The sequence below is a fragment of the Oreochromis niloticus genome, linkage group LG23 (genome assembly GCF_001858045.2).
Source record: "Oreochromis niloticus isolate F11D_XX linkage group LG23, O_niloticus_UMD_NMBU, whole genome shotgun sequence".
Lineage (NCBI taxonomy): Eukaryota > Metazoa > Chordata > Actinopteri > Cichliformes > Cichlidae > Oreochromis > Oreochromis niloticus.
In genome coordinates this window covers 29,181,004-29,189,981 of record NC_031986.2, presented here as the reverse complement: position 1 = coordinate 29,189,981, position 8,978 = coordinate 29,181,004, and the positions used below count along the sequence as shown (strand labels likewise).

At 36.7% G+C, this 8,978-nt stretch overlaps 1 long non-coding RNA gene across 3 annotated transcripts; it reads right to left on the bottom strand.

The window, feature by feature from the left end:
- Positions 1-327: 327 nt before the first annotated feature.
- LOC102082316 (actin cytoskeleton-regulatory complex protein pan1) lies at positions 328-8,330 on the bottom strand. 3 transcript variants are annotated; one of them, XR_003216331.1, is made up of 13 exons: positions 7,952-8,330; positions 7,058-7,260; positions 6,832-6,903; positions 6,445-6,676; positions 5,655-5,761; positions 5,354-5,522; positions 3,977-5,009; positions 2,480-2,598; positions 2,269-2,391; positions 1,534-1,599; positions 1,322-1,410; positions 552-657; positions 328-346 (listed from the first exon to the last, which is right to left on the bottom strand). It is a non-coding gene; the product is annotated as an actin cytoskeleton-regulatory complex protein pan1 (long non-coding RNA). The 3 variants fall into 3 exon arrangements; XR_002058294.2 differs by having other exon boundaries at positions 552-1,410; XR_002058295.2 differs by lacking the exons at positions 328-346; positions 552-657 and having other exon boundaries at positions 847-1,394.
- Between the last annotated feature and the right edge of the window lie 648 nt (positions 8,331-8,978).

Below are 8,978 nucleotides of genomic sequence, written 5' to 3'. Positions count from 1 at the left end.
ACATTTAGCCGTCTTTCATGATGACATTACCCATTTGTTGTCAGTTTCATGCTCTTCTTCTCCGCAGAAAAGACAGATGTTTGTCAAGTCATCTGTTTTAAAAAGTGAAAAAATAGCACATAGAGTATACTACCTACTGCACTTATTACTTCATTCAAACAACTATATGGTTTGTTTCTACAGCTATCATGATGAAAATATTCATGATGTCAGAACACTGAATGGTGGAAAATGAGTTACCTGTCTCTAGGAGGAGAGTGGTGGCAATTTGCAGCCTGTGTGTGTTTATGGCCTTTTTTGTAGACGGAAAGTCTATTGACTCTTTTCGCAAGATCTTTTCAGCAAACTGAAAAAGAGATTCTAAGATGACTAAATAGGCTAATATCGTAAATGTTATTTTATAGAAATTTGTTTGCTGTGAATCAATTTCTTTCTTTTATTGTGTAATTATCTTATATTCCTTTTCCTGTCATTAACATTTATTACAACACAACATTTCCAATATTCTCGTATATATATATGTATGTATGTATTACGGTTAAGACTCGTACTTTCAATGCAAAGACTCCACATGAGGTAGCGTCCAATTGTTTTGGGTGTTTGACTGTGTCACAAGTCCATCTTGAGACGTTGCATCCTTTTTTTCGCATGAATGCCCTGAAAGACAAGTACAATAAAAACAAATAACATGTTTTAAAATTTTGGTGACACAAAAAGGTGAACAGTATGGAGAGCTTAAGTGTCTGTTGAACATCAAGTTAAGAACACTGACCACACTGTTTTGTTAAAATCATTACTTTTTAAAAGTCTACAACGCATTTTCGTGGACAATTACTTGTGTTTTTATTTTCCTGTTTCCTCCCATGATATAGAAATCAATCACTTACACAGTACACTTTGAAGAGATGTGGAGGAGAAGCAAAGATGAATTCACACATGTATAACCTATGTGAAATTATTTTAGACATTTGTCTGATGTTTTAGTGCTAAACCTCCGCAACACTTTATGCAACTACTAAACATTAATATCCCCGTGCTATATTTTCTAATGTAAAAACATCATCTCATACAGACATCAGGTCCTCAAATAAACATTGAAACATGGGGAGACTTCTCTTTAAAGGCAAAATTAACCCATAACACCACAATATCAGAAGGCGAACACAAAAATTTAAACCTGTTGCTGCTAGTTTTTTAATTCTGAGTACCATTTATTTTTTGATTGACATCATACTTGTAATTGTCATAATAAACACAAAAATAACAACAGCAACAAAGAGTTTAATAAAGGGTCAAAATAAATTTGAGCAGTTATCCTTACCTTGTTGATTCCAAACAATTTTGGATACTTTGTTTAGTTTCTCCGAGTGGATCAAGATACAGCGACTTCTTTTCTTGTGGGTAAATGACCTACAGTAAAATTATGTGGAGAATTACATGTAATAATTCAAGACTTAAGATTATCTGCATGCCATGCATTTTTCTTATAAAACTGATTTGATGAATATTGTAAATGCAATTATTTTTTTTTACCACTAATGTCCAGTGATGATGTTCATTTACAATTCCCAGAATCACTTCATGCTCCATGGGTTTGATCTTAAATTGAAACAAAAGAATAAAAATACTAACTTCAGACATAAAAAAAGAAATGCAATAACATGTTGTTTAGAGTCCTTTTTTATTAAAGCAATTTATGATATATTATATATCATCCACTTATAAAGTACTCTGTGACAGCCATGATTCACCCCTCATTTCTTTAAACTGTGCAAGAAGCTGGACTATCTTATATTTTTTATAAGTGGTTTTGCACATTACTTCCTCCAAGACTAATAAAGGTCTTTCTAAGGATTTTCTTTGGACATGGAGTTCATTTTCACTCATTTTCAATGCGATCATTGTGCCATCTGCAAAATAATGTGTAATGCTTTATTAAGCCTCTTTAACAGTGACGTATGAATCACTTGAGAATAAAAAGGTACCTATTAAAGAGATGAAGCAGTGTTGATGATTTCAAAAGAGATATTAGCCCAAATGTTTGCAAATCTCAAATCAAGCATTGATTGGAGTGTGTACAAAAAAAGGAGGAAACCAGACAAGCAGAGAACAAAAGAGAACTGGCAAGTCTAATAAACTATCCACATCTACTAACCCCAGTCTCAATTCGTTCTTTCTCCATAAGCTGTTATCCAATCTAAATCTGGATGTGGATATGATCCGAGGTACTTAAACAATACACACAAGATTCTTTCTAGAGATACCTACCTTGAGTCTTGGAGCTTTTCTCTTCTAAATGGCAGTCATTGAAAATGAATCAATGAATGCTGCTTTGGCTGAATTATGGCGATTGCATTGTCTCACCATGATCGCAAGATATGCATTAATAGACTGCGAATACAAAATGTAAACATTTTTTAACTGTTGTCAAGTAATAAAACACTGATAGTTGCATTGTTGTCAGTAAAGATCACTGTACCTCACTTTCCAACTCCATGTCCGGACCAATTTGTTGGATATCCCAGTAGAATAATTTGTAAGCACCAATTTTGGAGAGTAGAACGTGAGGACTCTTTCCAGCCCAGGCATCCATTATATCTACAAAAAGTAATGAGAAAAAGAGATAAGTCATCAGGACTAAATGTAAATCAAAATTTAAAATGCATAATTTCTTATGTAGTTGTCTGACAAAAGGCGTGTTTCAGGGTAAATACTTTTAAGACGCTGATAAAATGGGCACATGGTTTAACATTGTATTTTGTAGAAAAAAAAGAGCACTTAAATTTGCTTTTATTTGGGGGTAAAGTTACACTTACAATGTCCTCTAAAGAAATTTAAATAAATTCATATTAATAAAAGAAAAGGAATTTAAATACATAGCAATAGAAATGCTCTTGCCCCCTATCAAATTTTTTTTCCAGCAGAAACACCTATTAAAACAATTTTTTAAAATTATGTTTAGTTGAAGCTACATGAATATGTTTTAAAATACTCAGGCTCAAGGCTTGCACCTGTGGCCTTTACTATTACATAACCATTTCTGGAAAAATGTTATTTTTCTCCTCCAAAACTAGTTTTATTGTCTTTAAAATAGAGTGTCAATTTCTGGGCTGTTAAAAGCAGCTTCTTAAAGAGTATTTGATCTTTCGAACTATTGCTGGCAGGCAGTCATCATCACAACATTAATATACTGCTTGTAGTGGGCATTCTATGTCACTAACAGCATATATGACAGCAATTTCAGAAAAGAAGAAAATGAAGAACATACACTACTAGTCAAAATTAGGGACACACTTCCCATTCAGTGTTTTTCTGTGTGTTCATGCTTTTCATGCAGTGACAATCATCTTATGTGACTACCCCATGAAGCTCACTGACAGAAGGCCTAGAGTGTGCAAAGCAGTGATCAAAGCAAAGGGTGGCTAACTTGAAGAATATAAGATATAAAAAATATTTTTGGTTCGTTCATATTTTTTGGTTTACTACATCATTTGTGTTAGGGTTAGTGCTCCATATGTGTCCATTCATAGTTTTGATGCCTCGAGTTCTAATCAACAATGAATCTACAAAATAGACAAGGAAATTAAGAAGCAACATTAAAATGGAGGTGTGTCCAAACTTTTCACTCTTAGTGTACATCAGATGTACAATATCAATCATGAACATTCTGGGTTCCACAACAACAAAAGAAAGATTCACAGTTTTGAAGGACTCACTTTTTCATTTGTGTAATTTTACACATGTGGCTTACATCCTTTTACAAGTTTTCTATAATGTTTTGCCCCATGAAGGTTTTTTTTTTTTAAAGCATTAACATATTGTTAAATTTAAATATTCTGTTAGGAAATATACCTAAAAAAAATCTTTTTAAAGGTATAAAATTTGCTATGCCATGATCTACAGAGTACTGAAACAAACACTGTCATAGGAACAAAAGTCCTTTTTTAAAAAATAAAAAAATATTATATTTATTTACATTTCTCTGCAACAGGTTCAGTGTATCTCTGAGATGGTGATGCTGGAGGTGGTGCAGGGCTAGCTTGTGTGGCTGTTGCTGGGGCTGGTGTCACAAGTGGAACTGTTGCTTCCATGGTTTGTGCTGTAGATTGCTGGGCTGTAATCTGTGGAGCTGAGGCTTGTGTGGTTGTAGCATTTGGAGCTGTGGTCTGTGAGGATGGGTCTGCTGCTGTTGTGGTCTGTGATGCTGGGTCTGCTGCCGTTGTGGTTTGTGAGGCCTGGTCTGCCGTTGTGGTTTGTGAGGCCTGGTCTGCTGTTATGGTCTTTGAGGCTGGGTCTGCTGCTGTTTGGGATTCGGTTTGTACAGCTGTAGCGTATTCTGGTGCTGTAGCACTTGTGGCTGGTTCGTTCTCTTTCTGTGCTGTTGCTCCTGACTCTGGATCTGATACCGTTATTGCTATACCTTGTGGAACTGGAGATGGATGTTGTGTTTGAACTGATAGTGATGTAAGTGATGCCATTGGTGCTGTAGGCTGTGTAGCTCTAGGAGGAGGTGGTGGTGGTGCTACCGCCACTGGTGCTGCTGTAGCCTGTGAAGCTAGAGCAGATGCTGGTGCTGCTGCAGCTTGTGGTGCTGCTGGACCTGGTTGTGCTGTTGGTAATGTGGCTGCTGTTTTCTTTGAACCCCGGTGTGGTACTCTTGGCATGCTGTCTTTGCTTAACTTTAGTTGGTCAATATTTACTTTTGGAATGATTGTCCCATTGGAATCCTGAAGATCTGCACTTTTACCTTGGATTGCTGTAATAATGTAAGGGCCTAAAAAGTTTGCTTCAAGTTTTCCCCCTTTCCTCTGCTGGCTTCTTATGTTAGCTCTTAAAACTTTGTCACCAACTTTGAAGACGACATCTCTCTTCATCATTTTTATTTTGCCCTTTGTTTTTTCCTGAGCTTTGACCACATTGTCCTTCACCAGTTCCAACAGCTTTTGATGCTTTTGAATGTCTTCCGACAGCTCCTCCTGCCCCACAATGTCTTCCACACTCTCATCAACCTTTGAATCAAAAGACATGTCTATCATTACTATAATTTGTGTAAGATACACAGATAATACATAAAAGAACTGAGAAATACAGTGAAAATTTACATTAAGTGTCTTTGGTAAGGTTTTAAGACACAATGTATTTCTGGCAAAGCTTCAGTGTATCTTGGGATTGATTGGACATGAAGAAAACTGTTATTGAGGGTTTGAACAATCCATAAAAATATTCAGTGGTGTAGTGCTTTTATGGCGGTGACGTAGCATCCATTGAAACTGATCTGCCTGCGCCTCAAAAACTAAAAAAAGTTTCGTTGTGTGGGATTTCCGTGTAGTTTGTCACAGACAGAAAGACATACCATGAACTCTTCTGGGATTTCGGAAGGATAGCGAGCCTCTCTGCCAAACATTAGGTAATAAGGTGAGTATTTGGTGGTCACTTGTTTTTTAGTTCTGAGTCCAAACATTACAACATCCAGATACTCATCCCACATTTCTGGTTGGTCGCCAACGACTTTACACAGGGCTCTGACAATGAAAGCACATAGAAGACATTCATATGAAAGATCATTTACATTTTTTAATAGTTTAATGTCATTCATTCATGTTTTTGTTGAAGGGAACCCCCATAAATGTATAACATGTACTCCAAGAATTTACCTCTGGATGGTGCCATTCATTTTCTCCACCAGCCCATTTGTTTGTGGGTGATAGGGGGAGCAGAGGCTTCTTTTAATTTTTAACAATCCGCAAACCCTTTTGTTGAGCTACAAAAGAAAGTTATATACACTGTTGGGTCTGTTCCCACAAACCCCGCTAATTCTAGAGACTTATTCATCATGAATGAAAACAAGACAGTCAGCGATCGATTACTTGCGCAAGGGAGGCCTCCTCTGTGTCCAGCACGAAAATGACCCCAAATCCGGCCTCCTCTCGCTGCCTTCCACCGAGAGACAGTTCACACAAAACACAGCAAAGCAACGCCCACATGGTTCTAAGGCATTATATGTATATGTGTGAACTTCTGTATGTAGGTAAGAATGTGTGTGTGTGTGTGTGTGTGTGTGTGTGTGTTACCTCCTGCTGACCAAAGGGTCGTAAACGCAGGAAGTCTACATCAAAAGAAGCAGATCCTCCAGACAGGATGTATCCGCAACAAAAGACCACAGCCCCTCACCCAGAACCTCGAGAATCTGGGGAGGGGACTGTGGAATTCCTTTCATCCTACAGTTAAAAAATGTAGAAATGGATGGCAAGCATAAAAATGACAAACATTTAACAATTCACTCTAACATACACTGACTATAAGCACATTACAATAAGAATTTAAATAAACAGCTGTCATACTAATATCTCAAAAACAGATTTATAAAGACCAGAAAATTAACCATTTTCAAAAAATTATTCAAATATGAGTTCACATATTTTTGCCAAAGACTAAAGTACTTACAGAATTGACAAATTCTTTGCCTTGGTCAGTAAGAATCCTTTTGGGGGCTTCGAACTGGTGGACAAATTTTATGAGACAGTTTGTCACTTCCCCGGCTGATTTTGACTTTAAAGGGTATGCTTGTGGCCATTTTGTAAAATAATCAATAAAAACACATGTATTGATGTCCATTGTTGGTTTCAGTAAGTTTTCCAATAAGGTCCATCCCAACCAGTTCAAATGGCTGAGAGACCTTAAAAAGAAAATCATAGTTAAGTTAATAATACTGAAATTACACAGAATGCTAGTCTACTGTTATAATTTTTTCAAGTATATAATCAGTAGGTTTCTAAGCAATGAAAACATTGTGTGATTAAATGTGATTATTTGCTATGGTCGATGACTAACCTTTATCGGAATGTATTCCGCTGGTTTTTTAATTGTTGCAGCACTTGCCTGGCAAAGTGCACACTGGGAAACCTAATCAAAAATAAAAGCAATTCAATAAGAAACACAAGAGTTGATGATCAAGGTTTACATAACTTATTATGAGAGATACAGAAACATTGCTGTGTTCCTCTTAAAATAAATTAGCTGTAGTCAAATTACATAGAGTTTGTTTTGGAGTACCCACCCAATTATTGATGTCCACTGACATCCCTGGCCAGTAGAACCGCTTTGAAATGGCTTCTCTTGTTTTTGTTTGCCCGCAATGGGCCCCAGTAGGACTGGCATGAAAATCTGAAAAAATTGTGTTTGCCTCATCAGCCCCACAGACTACCGTTGTCTTTATGGTTTTGTCTGTGCCTTTGTAGCGCCAGTAAAACAACTGCTCCCCTAAACATAAACAAGAAAATAGAAAAGTTTATTATAGTTGTTTAAACCACGACAGGTCTATATGTGGTAAAAGTCATGACAATACATCTTCAATGTAATGAATCAATTATGTATGTGATATAACTTGGGGGTGACTATTGGACTGGTTCTCTATATTTATGACAGTATGACTACTTCAGAAGCCAAAAAGATTATGCCACTCACAAGACTGTATTAGTGATACTAAACAAAGTGATGGATGTGTAAAGTCATTATAACTAATGGCCTTCAGATATCATGGAGTTATCTTTTGTACAAATATCAATTCAAAGTAGTTTAATTCCAAATTTCCTGCTGTCCGTAATTTTCCACATATGTAATTTAAAGACATAAAGACATAACAGTGGGTACACCTGCGTAAAAGGGTGTGGCACATACCACTCCAAAAGTAATTACGACGTAATATATTGTAGTTAAGCTATAAAAGGACAAAAACAGTTCTTAGTTAACGCTGTCTTCTTAATAGCAAACCTTAAAACTTTTACTTTAATAAACGCCCATGTGCCTATTAACCGGGGTTAACTAGGTCAAAGAAAGGTCAAGCTAATTAAATCGGTTAGTGCAAATTAAGACTACACATTATGCCTTTGTATATGTGTTAATATATATGTATTGATGACATTTATAAAAGTTACGAAGTTGCTGTTATTACCTTCAATGTCGTAAATAGCAGCTTTTCTTCGGAGAAGAAACTTCTCTTTCTTCGTGAAAAGCGCTGGATACTCGCCTTTCAGTTTATATGCAACCAAAATCTTGTACTCGTCTGGTTCCATCCTCTTGTGGTGTTTGTTATTTTCGAAAACAAATTGTAAAGTAATCTTCTAGTTAGCTCAGAGGCACTCTGGTTTTCGGTTCGTGCGCACAATGTGAGCTAATTTGCATAATTGATGAGGAAAACCCACGTGACCTGAGATTTTGGAAAAATTTGACAATGTCGGAGTCGAGTAGGCCTACGAAAGGTTGGCCAAAACTAACTTGCAAAATTTTGAAAAGCCCTGTTACTTACAAAGACGATAAATATATATATTTAAACGTTGTTTTAAATTTTATTTATTTACAAAGAAAAACCCTGCCAATGTGCATCATTATAGATTGGGGGGTGGGGGGGCACACATTTTGGCAGCCGATGCCACACAGCCTGATAAAATCTGTATCCCTCCATAACTTTTGCTGTGAAGAAGAAATCGTCACCAAAGTTACTGTACTTATTGGTTATACTGTGACTTATTTGGCAAATATACCCTTTGTGATAGCAAAGCCAATATGGATTACAGATGGGGGGGGGCACACATTTTGGCAGCCGATGCCACACAGCCTGATAAAATCTGTATCCCTCCATAACTTTTGCTGTGAATAAGACATCGTCACCAAAGTTACTGTACTTATTGGTTATACTGTGACTTATTTGGCAAATATACCCTTTGTGATAGCAAAGCCAATATGGATTACAGATGGGGGGGGGGGACACACATTTTGGCAGCCGATGCCACACAGCCTGATAAAATCTGTATCCCTCCATAACTTTTGCTGTGAATAAGACATCGTCTCCAAAGTTACTGTAGTTATTGGTTATACTGTGACTTATTTTGCAAATAAACTCCTTAGTGATAGCTTCGCCACAAAGTGTAAACCGAGTGTAAATTCACCGGAGAGCGACGTGTTGCCATGATCGCGTCTGG